This window comes from Tiliqua scincoides, chromosome 1, assembly GCF_035046505.1.
Source record: "Tiliqua scincoides isolate rTilSci1 chromosome 1, rTilSci1.hap2, whole genome shotgun sequence".
Taxonomy (NCBI): Eukaryota; Metazoa; Chordata; class Lepidosauria; order Squamata; family Scincidae; genus Tiliqua; species Tiliqua scincoides.
The window spans coordinates 65,497,384-65,512,262 of record NC_089821.1 but is presented as its reverse complement, the minus strand read 5'-3'; the positions used below and the strand labels follow the sequence as shown (position 1 = coordinate 65,512,262).

The 14,879-nt window shown below is 46.0% G+C and overlaps 1 pseudogene; it reads left to right on the top strand.

Moving 5' to 3' along the window:
- Nucleotides 1-548: 548 nt before the first annotated feature.
- Nucleotides 549-14,346, top strand: LOC136636307 (membrane-spanning 4-domains subfamily A member 8-like; annotated as a pseudogene).
- Nucleotides 14,347-14,879: the final 533 nt, after the last annotated feature.

Below are 14,879 nucleotides of genomic sequence, written 5' to 3'. Positions count from 1 at the left end.
CTCATTTGGGGACGTGGATGGATTTACAATCTTTTGCTGATGGATTTACAATAAAAGCCTGGATCTGATCACTTTTGTCTACTGAGTTTGCTTTGGTACCTGGGATTACAGTGCAACATCTGAGATCTCTTGTAACATCTAGGATCCCTTGTAACATCTTGGTTTTTGCACCTTGCAACACAAGGACCCTGTTTTACTCACTCCACACACATGCACTCTCTCTCTCTCCCTCCCATCCCTGCCAGAAGCACCTCTTTCCTCCTGTGCACGAAAAAAGTTGCAGAAAGGGCTTCAAATCATCCCCAACTGACACCACACTAGACAGAAAGGGGACAGGGTTGGAAAAAATTCTAGGGGGAGCAAACTTCTGGCTGGGGACGGACGGACGGACGGACCCCCTACCCCCCACCTGCTTCAGGAAGCGATTTCAGCAGATGTGGCTGCGGAAGGATGTAACTTTGAGAGAGGCCAGCCCAGTGCAGTAAATGAGGCACTTCCCCAGTCCCCTCCCATCTGCCTCTCTTTTACTTGTAACTTTCTGATGATGCAGTAGATACTCTTGCAGACAGAGAACAAACACAGCAAGGAGCATAAGGTAAGTACTTCAGGACAGAAGGGAGGGGACAGGGGCACATTGGGAACAGGTGGCAATGAGGGATGCTGGCCCAGTGCAGTAAATGGGGCACTGCCCCAGCTGCCTCCTACCCACCTTCCCATTTTCCACCAATCCAGGGGTTGGCAGGTTGCCAGTTTTCTCCTCACTCAGTCTGATTTGCGTTGCTGTTGGGGAGCTTGGCCGGCAGGCAAGCGAGTCTGTCCCTACAAAGATTCAGGGGCACATGGGCTTTAAGAGACCAGGCAGGGAAATCTCTTCTTCATGTGCCCAAGGAAGAAACTGATATTTGGAACTGGAGCCCCTGGATTGACAGGGTCAGGCAGTGGCTTCTTAAGGAATTTAATCATCCATCAGAGGCTCAGGGTGAGGCCAGAGGTGTTCACAGTTGCCAATGAGCACATGTGCTGAGGCCTGGACCAGACGTGGCTTGGCCTAGACCAGCTGGGCACATGCTCTTGATTTTGTCCTTTTTTCATGCACAAAGAGCAGCTAATTTCTGTTTGGATTGGAGATACAAATTGGAGATACTCACATTGCAGGGAATTTTAGCAGAGTCTCAATTGTTATTGAACAGAGTCAGTATATTGGTCCTGTGGTCCACTGAACTCAGTATGTTTCCACTGAGAGGCTTTCCCAATACTAGCTGGAGAAGAGTGAATTTGAGACTCTCCTTTTGCATAGCATGCAATCTGTCAGTGAGCTATGTCTCTTCTTGTTTCCTCTTTCTACATTTCTACCCTTTCTCGTCCACCCGCTTTGCATCTCCTGCTGTGAGCAAGAGGAAGTCTGCAACCTGATCCTCCTTCACCTGGGAGTAAGCCCTGTTGACTATTATGGGGCTTACTTCTGAGTAGACACACCTAGGATTGGGTAATCAAGTCAAGTATCTGAAAGTCCTTCTTCGGCTGCAACTGTGGTCAAGGGGAGAAAAACTGGGGGGGGGGTGCCTTTGTTCTGTTCTGCTGGTGTTATTCTCATTCAGCCAATCTAGCATTGCTTTGTCCAGGTTAGAGCAGTCAATGCATTCACTGACCAAGTGTTTGTAGAGTACTTTTACTCTGTTTTCAGCCGGTTGCCAATTGGTTTAATTGGTGTGAGAAGCCATCTGTCTTACAAGGATATCTGTGTAAAGTGGTAAACGAAAGTGGTTGCGAAGAATGCGTCAGCCCTGAAAGAGTGCTTTCCATAATGAAAAGGATGAGCCCTCAAAAAGTCCTATGACTCTCTTTGTTTCTGACTTAAAACATATGGAGGATACTATGCAGAACTATTCCTGACCAATCTTTCTTTGAGCAGAGTACAACTTTCATAGCAAGCCTAAATACAGAGCAGAAAAATTCCTCTCACTGCTGCTGGAATGGAGTGGCAAGAACTAGGACTACATTCTGGGAGGGAAAGGAGAGAGTCTATGTCCTCCTTCAGGAGCCTAGTCGCAGGGAAAGTAAAAGTATCTCTCTTTTTCTTCATAGATACCTTGGGGAGAGAAAGGAGGAGAACACGTCTCTCCCTTAGCAGAACTGAGTATTTTTGTTTCATTTGTGCACAGGTTGTCTCTGACTTTCATTCTGGTTCCGTTCCAGAAATTGGAACTGACAGAAGTCGGAACAGTGCTTCTGTGTCTGTGTCAAAGCATAAGACTGGACAAGCCGTGCCTGTGTGAAAGCACCAACAGGGCTGTCCATAAGTCAGAGGCCTATAAGTCGGGGACCACCTATATACGTACACACAGGCTCTTTGACTCCACATCAAGCTCCGGCTTGTTTTAAGTGCTTGTTCTCACTTGCTCATGCTTTTTCAGCCAGCGCCAGGACTGCAAATCAGCAGGAAGGCTTTGTAAGTAGTTTTAACCCAGGGGTGTCAAGCATAAGGCCCGGGGGCCTGATGCAGCCCGCAGAAACTTTTTATCCAGCCCTCAGGCTCTCAGCTGCTGAGCAGTGCAGAGGTGTTACTGCTGAAGGGGCAGCCCACATGAAAATTGGGCTCTCCCATATCCTGAAATGATCCTGATTTGCGTATTTTCTCTTCTGTCGTTTGCAGCTAATGAGTTCCTAAGTGACAAAAAGTGTTTGTTTTTGGTTAATGGCATCACTTTCTCCCTAGTGGCATCACTTCCAGCCCTCATCAGTGCTATTTGGCCCTGGGTATGAAACGAGTGACACCCCTGATTTAACCTGTCATACTCCTCCTCTCACCTTGGGAGTAGATTTCACCTGTCATGCTTCTCCTCTCACCCTGCTTTGAGCCTGCTGCTCCCAGGCAAACCTGACTTCACGTGCCCCGTTCCAAATGAACATACCAAAGAAAATGCAAAAGGAAAGCAAATGGGCCAAATACTTTCATAGAAAGTTGAATCTGAGCAGCAAGACTTTTCTTGCTCAAAGGGAATACTACTCTTCATATGTTCAGAGGCATTTTCAATATATTCCAACTGGCATGAATCATGAATCACATTTTACTGGACCAGGGTGGGTGGGTGTTTTGGGAAAGAGCTTTGAAGGAAATTTGATGGACATGTGAGGTTTTTTTTGTTTTTGGGGGGGTCTTAATTTGAAGCGGGAGGAAGATACTTGGTGTATGTGTGTAAGAACATAAGAACATAAGAACAGCCCCAATGGATCAGGCCATAGGCCCATCTAGTCCAGCTTCCTGTATCTCACAGCGGCCCACCAAATGCCCCAGGGAGCACACCAGATAACAAGAGACCTCATTCTGGTGCCCTCCCTTGCATCTGGCATTCTGACATAGCCCATTTCTAAAATCAGGAGGTTGTACATGCACATCATGGCTGGTAACCCATGGATTTTTCCTCCAGAAACTTGTCCAATCCCCTTTTAAAGGCGTCTAGGCTAGACGCCATCACCACATCCTGTGGCAAGGAGTTCCACAGACCGACCACACGCTGAGTAAAGAAATATTTTCTTTTGTCTGTTCTAACCTGCCCAACACTCAATTTTAGTGGATGTCCCCTGGTTCTGGTATTATGTGAGAGTGTAAAGAGCATCTCCCTATCCACTCTGTCCATCCCCTGCATAATTTTGTATGTCTCAATCATGTCCCCCCTCAGGCGCCTCTTTTCTAGGCTGAAGAGGCCCAAACGCCGTAGCCTTTCCTCATAAGGAAGGTGCCCCAGCCCCGTAATCATCTTAGTCGCTCTCTTTTGCACCTTTTCCATTTCCACTATGTCTTTTTTGAGATGCGGCGACCAGAACTGGACACAATACTCCAGGTGTGGCCTTACCATCGATTTGTACAACGGCATTATAATACTAGCCGTTTTGTTCTCAATACCCTTCCTAATGATCCCAAGCATAGAATTGGCCTTCTTCACTGCCGCCGCACATTGGGTCGACACTTTCATCGACCTGTCCACCACCACCCCAAGATCTCTCTCCTGATCTGTCACAGACAGCTCAGAACCCATCAGCCTATATGTAAAGTTTTGATTTTTTGCCCCAATGTGCATGACTTTACACTTACTGACATTCAAGCGCAGCTGCCATTTTGCTGCCCATTCTGCCAGTCTGGAGAGATCCTTCTAGAGCTCCTCACAATCACGTCTGGTCTTCACCACTCAGAAAAGTTTGGTGTCGTGTAAGTGTGTAAGTTTGGAGTGGGGAGTTGTTGTGAGACGTTTGGCTAGTAAACTAATGAGTTATTTGTGAACCTTTGCCTACCACCACAGTGTCCACCAGTGGGTGAAATATGTAATGTTTGTCCAAATCTGAGAGAGAGTTTTTCATGTGTTTCTTTGCAGGTAACTCAAAAATGGCAGCAGTTAATGGAACAACACTGTTCATTCCCACAAATGGTGCCAATGTAATCCAGGCAGGGCAAGGGACGCCGGGTGTCATGATCCAACCTCCAGGGACCGTACAGTGTGTAGGCCAGCCATTTGGAAGCCCCAGCAGCCAACCTCAACAAACCCAACGGGTGGGGGCACTGGAGAAACTTCTGGAAGTGGAGACCAAGACTCTGGGGGTAAATGCATTTGATATCTGTTCATGCTCAGATCCATGGTAATTTCCCCTGGTGTTTCTGCAAGAGATGTCAGTGTGAATGACTAAACTGATCAAGAAGGATTGGCTCAAAAGAATAGTGCTCAACAAAGGAGCATCTAGATCACCATAAGAGTAGACACTTCTAGGATTGGGTATCAAGTTGTCTGCCTTGCCTGCTGATTGGGCAGCGAGAGAAGCCTAGAGGAGGTTTGGGCAGAGTGAGTGAGAGAAGGAGGGGGGGTGGTAGGCAAGCCCCTAGGAAGCCAGCGAGTGTGCTGAGGCCACCAGCCTAAGAATGGGCTGGCTGAAGTCCCTTTTCCTTGCCAGAGTTGCCTGCAGCTCCCCAAAGCGACCCTCCCTGCCTTGCCTTGGCCTTGGCCTTTCAGAGGAGGGGCATTGGGCCACAATCCTACCAACACTTTCCTGGGAGTAGGCCCCATTGACTATAATGGGACTTACTTCTGAGTAGACGTGCCTGAGCTGGACTGGGCTCTGGTTCCTCTCCTAGCCCCACTTTCCTGGGAGTAAGTCCCATTGACTATAATGGGACTTGCTTCTGAGTAGACATGCCTAGGATTGGGTTTTGGTCACACTTTTTTTCCTGAAATACAGGAGCAGGCAGAATGTGAGGCAAGTGATTCTAGACCTTTGGAAGGTGCAGAGGAGTGAGGGAGGGACAGTAGGAGAGGTGCTGACTGCAATTATGAGATGGGGGAATGTGCCTGTGGGAGGGGGTGGGGTGGGGGAGAGGAGGAGAGAGAAGTGCCAGTCGCCTGCTCCTGTATTTGAGAAAAAAGAGGGCAACCAAAAGCCCAATCCTAGGCATGTCTGCTCAGAAGTAAGTCCCACAGGCACATTCCCCCCAGTCTTTGGCTGCAATGCTAACCACACTTTCCTGAGAGCAAGCCCCATTGAACAAAATAGGACTTACTTCTGAGTAGACCTGGTTAGGATTGTGCCCTTTGTCATGTAATGATTTAATTGTATTAATTAAAAATTAATTGTAACGTAGTAATTTAATGTAAGTAAAAAAACTGGGAGTGTGCCTTGACAATTTTAGTGCCTTGACAGTGTGCTGTGAGCTGAAAAAGATTGGAAATGGCTGAGATAGACTGAAATATGCACAGTACTGTAGATACTCACATATGGTGAGTGAAATTTTTGCCAAGTAATCAAGCGCCAATTATCACTTGGCCTTATCTCCAGGTCAATCAGAGGGCAGAGCCTTTCAACTCTGAACAGTTTCTTTCTTGATCAGCTCAGGTAGGCACCTCCTTAGTTGCTATAGTAATTTTCCAGGGACATTTCAGCCAAAGTTAACCTTTTATTCTCCTTCCTTCTGCTGCAGCCTGGTTCTGCTTGGCAAATGCTTGCAAAGCAGGTCTGTTTTTTGAAACACCAGGATGGGATCCTCCTTCCCAGGCTACAATTCAGTGCACCATTACTTAAGAATAACACCCATGGAAAGCAGTGGGCCTGCTTCTGAGTAAAAAGGGTTGCAAATATCTTATCTCTCTGCTGTAAATTGAATTGCACACTCTCAGTTATGTGTTATGGGTTGTATGTTGTATGTAGAGCTTCTGGCTTAACACGCCAGACACCTTAAAGGTGGATTTGATTCATGGTTCTCCTGCAGTGGTTCCCAACCTTTTCCACTTGCATATCCCTTGGCAGCCCATTTCCATAAATTGTACCCTTCCTATTAGCAAAATGTTTGTAATTAATAATACAAGCCCTCATCTCCTCTCTATGAAAGCCCAGACTTCACGTATTCATCACATATTTTCTCTTTTCATTTGTTTGAAGAACTGCCTTTGCACTGTTTTGCACCAGAAGTGTGCTGAGAAATTCTGGGTGATTGATCACTTTCCATATTATGTTTCAGCTTTTTCACTGTGCTGGTTTTCAATCACTGGTTCATAGATGAATTGATGACCAAAAACTAGCTATTGGTGGGGCTTTCACAGCCAACTAGCTACCTCCCTTCCTGCCTTGCTGGTTCTTGCAAGGCATTCCTGTCTTGGAAGGCATTCTGGAGCATGGCCTGCCTTTTTCTGCCATTATTCCATTCTTTTTCAAGTACCCATAAAGGTCCTGTTGAGTGTCCCTGGGAGTACATGAATACCAGGTTGGGAACCACTGTTTTACTGGTATGTAGTTTACAGTGCACTTACTCTGATCGTGTTTACAAAAAGGTGGTGAAGACCAGAATTTAAAAAGAATAAAAATGTATCTTATGATCTTTTACTATGTTTTTAATAAATTAGAGACTACAGTTCTTAGGTAACAATTAGTGGTAGGTTACTTTTCAGGATCTGGCCTGGGGTAAAATCAGACAAAACTATAGTCAGACACACCCCTAAGTTTAACCCCTATAAGTTTAACTTATTCGAGGGTCATAGAAAATTCCATGATTGGCGGCTCAGAACATGCTCTCGACTTATCTGTGGGTTCAGCTTATAGACGGTTGTCTGCGGTATTTCAGTAAATGGGCTAGAAACCCAATCCTATTCTTTCCCCCACCTATACAGGCTATCCTGCATGTTATTGTGGGGGGGGGGGGCAGATATGAAGGCTTGGGAGAGGTAAGAGAAAATATTTTCCCTTACCGCCCCATTTGCAAATAGATCTCCTCAGACCTGCACCAGCAAGACCAAGGAGAGAAAGGGGCATGCAGGAGGTGAGGAAGGGGATAGAATCCAGCGAAAGTTTCCCGTGCCAGGTGCTACTCCCTCCCACTCTCCCTTTGCCCTGCCCTCCCCACTCCCTGTTCTGCCCTGCCACTGATTCACCATTGTCATTGGTGTTCCTCTACCAGCAGGATGCAACCTTTTTGGTGGCAGACTGGAAGTGCATGGCTCCACCTGGTTCTGGAGTGCCTTTTGTGATGTTGGAAAGCACATTGCTCTGTTGGGACACTAGTTCCAGTGGTAGAGCCCAGCTATAAGATTGGGGTGATCATCTCTAACAGGATTTGGAGGATGTGTACATCTCAACAGAGTTTTGGACAATATACATCGGCCCCCCGAAAACATGCCTTTGATTTCTCTCTGTTTTGTTATATCTCTCATTGCAGCACACTTTTCAAGGTTCCAGGACTGGATCTCAGCCAGTCAGAACTCTGGCTCTCCCATCAATGCACCACCACTTTCATGGCCCCTCCCACATTCTGTTAACTTTGTGCCACTTTTGGTTTATTGCTTTTACATCTCTCCCCTCAGTTCCACCTCCCTGGTGCCTGGCATGCTGCATAGGTTGCCTGCTGGATGCAAGGGGTCCTGGGATTTCTAGCTTGACCAGCATCAGGAGTAGCAGAAAAATTAGAATTCTCATCCCTCCTTGCATCTACTATGGAGTCATCATCACAGCACTCAGGGCATCAGGGAAGGGAAAGGAGGAGAGGGAGGGACCGCCTTCCATTCTCTTGATGGAGGCACAAGAAAGGGAAATGGGGGAAAGAAGCTTGGCTGTGAGCAGGTGGATAGAGAAAGAGGAAGGTGCTGGTATTTGCAAGGGAATGTGAGAGGCACCAGATAGGATCCCGTGTTCTCAGAGACCTCATCCAGATCATACCAGCTTCTGAATGTGGTTGAAAGACAAGACCTCTTTTCAGAGTTCATTTGTTGCAAGCTCGGTTCATAAGCCTGACTGGTAGGGGTTTACGCCACACTAATCAGGACAAAAATAATTTGTTTTCTCTTGGCTGCATACAGGCAATCCAGATCATACTTGGACTGATACACATTGGCTTGGGGGGGTGTCTCCATCGTTCTTCATCCTCCAAGGTACATAGCTTTGGCGGCTTTTTCAGGCTACCCATTCTGGAGTGGAATCTTTGTAAGTATTGTTAACTGTCTTAGAGGGGCTCCCATTTTTTGTTGTTTACCATCTTCAGGTTTTTGTAGAGTGTTTTACTGATATCTTCAGCTGATATCTTTTGTTGAGTGTTTTACTGATTCCTTCAGTTAGTTGTTTAATTTGCAATTTTTTACATTGATTTCCTTGCAAAATAGGGATATTCTTGTAAAAACAAAAGATTAAATAATATAATAAAGCTTATTTTGGTAATGGGAGACAATCTGCTATTTTTTTACATCACTGAAATATTATCAAGCTTTCTTAGACTGGAATCATGTTTCTATAGGTTTTAAGAGAATTGCACTCCAAAGCATATATTTCTTCTTCTTTTGAACAGTTCATTGTTTCCGGATCCTTGTCGGTGTCCACTGAAAAACACCTGAACTTTTCCCTGGTGAGAGAGAGAGAGAGAGAGAGAGAGAGAGAGAGAGAGAGAGAGATGCAACATTTGTCTGTATGATTGGTCAGCTGCAAACTCTGCAGTCTAACACCCCACCAAGTCCCACCACTTGCTCCCAGCAAGATCCACCCCGTACATAGTAAACCCCTATACACAGATCCCAGGAAGATCCACCCCTATACACAGCAAGCTCAAACAAAGTCTCAAATTAAGATCTTTATATAATGGAAACATTTTGGTTTATAAAAAACATCTAGCAGATCCAGGCCCAGGGCCTAGGAGAGGGGGGTAAAGGGAGTAATTTGTACCCGGGCCCAGAGTCAGAAAGGAGGCCCAGGAACCAAAGGAGGGGGCCCAGAAAGTTCCTGGGACCTGACATTTTCCAATCTTACCCAGGCTTACTGCCCACATGGGACATTACATGGGCTCATGGCGACAACTGCTGCCACAGGCCATACACACCAGGCCCAGGAATGCATACACTCCTTAACAGTGTCACGCCTGGGGACACTGGATAAAAAACTGGATAAAAAACCTGGGGGGAAACTGTCTTGCTACAGCCGCTCTTAGGCTTGTGGATGCACTTCCCATGGTACACAAGACCCTTTCAGTTCCAGGGTGATCCTCGATCCAATGCTGCGAATCTCCTGCAGGGATTTTCTATATTTGACAGATTTTAGGGAGACTTCAGAGGGTTTTCGTATTACTGCTTTGAGCTGCCAGGCCTGAGCTCTGCCTGGGGAAGCCTGGTAGACCTGGGCTCCAAAGACTATTCCGGCTGTTGCCACTTTCCCCCTGCCTGTTTTGCCTCCCTTCTGGCCCCCTACTCTGTTCCACCTCCTCCCTCTTTGGGAAGGAGCCCAAAAGAAACCTTGTACCCCATGAGGAGATTCCTCTCAGAGGCCCTGTCCAGGCCTGTCACTGCTCATTCAAGCCACATATATATCTCTAGATGATATATCTCTTGACAGCCCAATTCTGACCTGTAGCAACTGCTGCTCTGGCACGAGGTGTCATAAAGGTGTGCTAAAGCAATTTTCAAAACCCTGTGAGTAAGATGCAGGGGCAGCAGAAAGGCTTTCACCGTCGCACAAGTGCTGAATCTTGAGGAACGGGTATCAGTGAGTATGTGCTGAGTGGCACAGGGGCATTGAGAAGATGGCAGAACAGAGGCAAGGAGGGGTGTTTGGGGTCAGGGGGAGTGGCAGATCAGGCCTGAGAGTGGGGCAGGAGGCCTCCTTGTATTCATACCCCCATTCCAGGCCAGAAAGCCCTACAAAACAAAAGGAGAACTATTTGGCATCTCCCCCATAAGATGCAGCACGTGTTTTGTTGGCGGGGTGCATCAAAGGGTGGAATGATTTGAAAGAAGATGAAGTTGCATAGTTTTGTATACTTTAAGATTTGCTTCACAGTATCCCGAGCTGCTTCCTGTTTCTCTCTCAGTTTTCCTCAGATGAAAACCTTGATTCAGCTTCAACTATGAGTTTCTTATGCCCATTTTGGGAACGCCCATTTTGGTTCACATTCACTATTTTCCTTAAAGGAGATCTGTGTTGTGTCTGTACCTTTTGGTAGCCAATTTGTTTCTGTCTTTCTTTTAGGTGAAATGTGCTGTTGGAATGAATATCACCAGTGCTGTGATGGCATTAATTGGCATTGGAGTACACATAGCAGAGCTGGCTATAAATTCACCTGAAAGGTTTTACATATCTGATCATTATGGGCTTTCCTTATTGGTAAGTGATTCCACAGATAACTCTGATTTTTATTTTAGGTAGGATCCAGTGAACGATGCAGTATGTTTGTCACTCAGAAGAGCAGGATCCTGCTTAAAGCAGCACTTAGGCTAAGGGAGAACTGCATTCAGCATTTGCACTGAAATATTTTGCCACTAGAGTGTGTCCTGTTTTCTCATAGCTGCTATGTCCACAGTGCTCATGACATCCTATGCAGTGTGGCTGTGCATTTATTTATTTATCCAGGCATTTCTATCCTTTCTTTCTAACTCCAAAGAGACTCCAAGGAGACTCATAAGGTGGCTTTCAACTTTTTAAAAGTCCAATATGGTAAGAGTTCTCTCAAGCTAGTGCTGATCTCTGTAGGAGATGACCTAAGCTCCCTCTGGCCTACCTGTCTGCCTTACACACTATCAAAGGTTATGTAACATTGTGTTCAAAATGTATTTATGTGTTGGAGAGACCCCTTGATCAAAAGTTTCCAAATTGTTGCCACCATCCCCTCGCCTATAGTTGTGCCTGGTTTTTCACTGAATGAACCAGTGAATTTTTCACTGTTGTTTTCAAGTCCGTTGAGTCTATAATATGATTACTAGGAGATTCTTTAACATTGCAATGTTGCACCTTACTCTGAGATAAAGATTAGGTGTTCATGTTCCACATGCTTTTCTGCTCTGCAGTACTCACGTACCGGTATCTGTGTCCTCCTCCTTTTGTTCACTATCCTGGAATTCTGCATCACAGTTTCGACAGCTCATTTTGGATGCGAGGCAACCTGCTGTAACACTGACCCAGTAAGCATTTGATACACTTCTCATGATTTCAGCAGATCAAAGCATGAATAGAAATATATAGTAATACAGGTGGATGTTTCACTGATGAACATAGACGAAACATGAATGAAAAACTGCTTCAGACTATTATGGGTCTCTTGCCATTCCCTCTGAATCTTCAGGTGGGATCCATTTTTAGAGACAGGAATCTGGGTCAGGATCATGCATTTGACCTAGCCTAGGATGGCCTCTCTTGCTTATATCTCCTTTCCATGTCTTGTCTCACAGTAAGGAAGAGTGTCCTCCACTGCAAAGAAAAAGAAAAAGCACCAAGACAAGTGCTTACATGTTTCTTTTATAGTGATGCATTTTTGCTTCCACGTATACATGGTACATGCCAGGATAGCATGAGACAGGCCAGTCTCATGGCATTTACATTGGACTGGTGGCAAGAGGGCTCATGTTGCACAAGTTTAAACAAGGCAGAACTTTGTTTTGTAAGCACAATTCACTCCCACCACATTCTAGATGGCTGCTTAAGCATAGCCTTGCATTAAGCACCCCCATTCTTTCCACTGCCCAGGAACCACTGTACCCCCCCCCAGCATCCAGGACAGTATCAGACCACTCTCTTCCTTCCCAAAATGTCTCCCTCCTCTCCATTTTCCCTGCTTTCTTGTTCTGAGTGCATCTGGGAAGTGACTAGCAATGGCTGGAGCTCTGCTCCTACTGAGCAGCCATTCCTTTTTAACCCATCGCTTAGCACCTGCTGAGCCACCTCACAGCACACCCTCCTCCCAGCAAAGCAGTCTTGGTACCCTTGCCTTGCTTCCCTCCTTGTAACTAGCTAAGGCTGTTGCCTAAACCACTGGGGTTTGTTTCTCAAGCTCTTTACTGCCTATCCCATCTTGCAATTGCAAACAGCTGTGTCTTGGCATTCAAACCCTACAATCTCTGCAACACTTCAAACCACTGACCCACAGGCTTCCCTGTCTGTTGTCTGTGTCTTGTGTGCAGTCAAATAGATGACACATGGGCGGCCCAATCCTAACTGGCACTGGAACGGAGAGGTCAACTGGCCTGCCCCATATCCAACAAAACGTTGGGGCCAAAAATGGCTCAGACCGTGGCAAGGGAAATAGCTTCCCCTTATCCCTGGTACCACAGCCCTGATGGGGTTACTCAAATCTGCGTCTCCTGATGGCCTATGTAGAGGTCATCTCTGACCTACACAGCTATATAGCTGGCATAGGACCAAGGAGAGAAAGGGGGCAGGGCAAACAATTGGGGATATGATCTGGCATGAGCATATGTCACCAAGACCCACACCTCTAGCCCTCTCCCTGCCCACTGCCATCCATCCCAACCTCCCTTTACACCCCCGCCTTGCCTACCCTGGTGTAGTCTAGGGTCTGTTCCAGTGTGGTTCTGATAATGCTACCACTTTGCAGTGGTACTCAGACTGGCTCAGTGGCAGTTCACTCTGCGCACTGTCACTGGGCCTTTTGTGGTAGCGGGATGCTCAACCTGCTGTCGCAAAAGCCCATAACAGAGGGCAGTCTATTTTTAAGCTAGCAGTTTTGGGGGGTGCCCAAATATTAGCCCTAGCTCTCCAGTATAGAATTGCCTTCAATTGAGCCATCAAGTTCCCCGAGAATAAGGAAGGCCCTGCTTCCAATTGATCTCATAAGATTGGGACATCAGTTAGAAGCAACTGGATGGGGGACAGACTGGCCTTTCCACCACCAGTGAGTGACGTGATTTCACATCCCTCCAAGGAATCACCACTTCCCTTTAGTCCTGGTTCAGTCTAGAGAGAACAGTGACTCACCTTTGGTCCTGCATTGTGGGGCACCATAATTCCCTGCTCTTCTTGCTCCCCAGTCATCCACTTCTCCTGCTATTGCAACTCCCTCCATTTAGGCTATATGAGTGATTTCTGCATATACCACACTACCTTTTTAAATTTCCCCTCCTTATCATTGTGTTTTTATCTTCACAATAAAAGTTATCTATTGTTCCATCTTTGACCTCACCTTTTCATGCCATTCCATGGAGTTGTACCATTGACCACTGGATCCCACATGTCTTAGAAGCACTTCTGGTAACGGGGTGGGGTAGAATAGCAGCTGGGTAGATTTTTGGCAGGTGAACAGCACAGTGGGAAGGGCCACCCCTCCCCTGCATTCCAGTCCTAGTCCAGATTGGGACCTCTAGAAATGCTTTCTGTCCAGAAAGGGATCCTCTAATTTACGCTGCCACAAGATGTGCTGATGACCACTAGCCTGTATGGCTTTGAAAGGAGATTGGACATGGGCAGGTCTATCAATGGCTATCAGTCATGATGGCCACGGTTACCTCCAGGTTCAGTATATCTCTGAATGCATGTTAGAGAGGAGCAAAGGTGGGAGAGGAGTATGCCCCCTTACCTCCTGCTTGGGGGCTTCCCAACAGGGCCTTTCTTTTGTTCTGTTGTTCTTAATACATCTGCTCTTGTCTGCCTTAGGGAATGTAGGGCAGTTCTTTCATTATGATGAAAGAGGTGATGGCAGTGAAAAGAGTCACCATAATGATAAGAGAATGATGGGGGTGATGATGATCAAAATAAAGTTAATGATTTGTCTTTGTTTCAGACGATCGCTTTTGTGCCCTACCCTGTCGCAGGCAGTGCACCACCTGCTGAAGTTATGATTCTCGGAAACAGAGGTAATGTAGATGTTGCAGAAGGCCACTCTTGTCCTCCATCCTATGAAGAAAACTGTCCAGCTTCCAAGAATGAGGTCTACTAATCCAGGAGAGAAGATAAGGCAGAGATCATGTCAACAATCACCCAAACTCAGAAGTTAATTGTGATCAACATCTTTCAATATCTGCAAATAGCCATTCTCCAAAGCAGTGGTTCTCACTCCTTTAGCACTGGGACCCACATTTTAGAATGTGAATACATGGCATTTTATGTTTGTAGGTGATTATTGTTTTTGTGTAATGAATTTTTATTTTACAAAATAAAGACAATATTGCTACTTAAAAATCCGTTTCTCTAAGAGATTTTTTAAACAGGGTGACAGCCTGATTCTGGGTTCACCCAAAATACTCCTTCAGTCAGTTTTCTCAGCAAAGCTTTGGAATGGACTTCCTGCGCTGCCTGATTATGCATACAGTAGCTGACCTGAGACAGTGTGTGATGTGTGGAGACCTGCATGTGGGTGGGCTATGCAGACATTCATACAGACTGTCTCTTTGCAGTTGTCCAAAATCAAAAGCTATAAGGATAATCATAAAAGTTCAATAGCCATATGTATCATTTATGCAACACACACGGAGGCCCAAACTCTGCAAATACACAAACACATTCATCATCATTTTTATGCTCCTGGAACAGTTTTCCTATTCTAAAATAATTGTCTGGTTACTGTTACACCCATGAATGTGCAGCATGTACTTTGGGCCCAAGTGTTCAAGAGGTTAGTTAATTAATTAATTTTGAAAGATTTA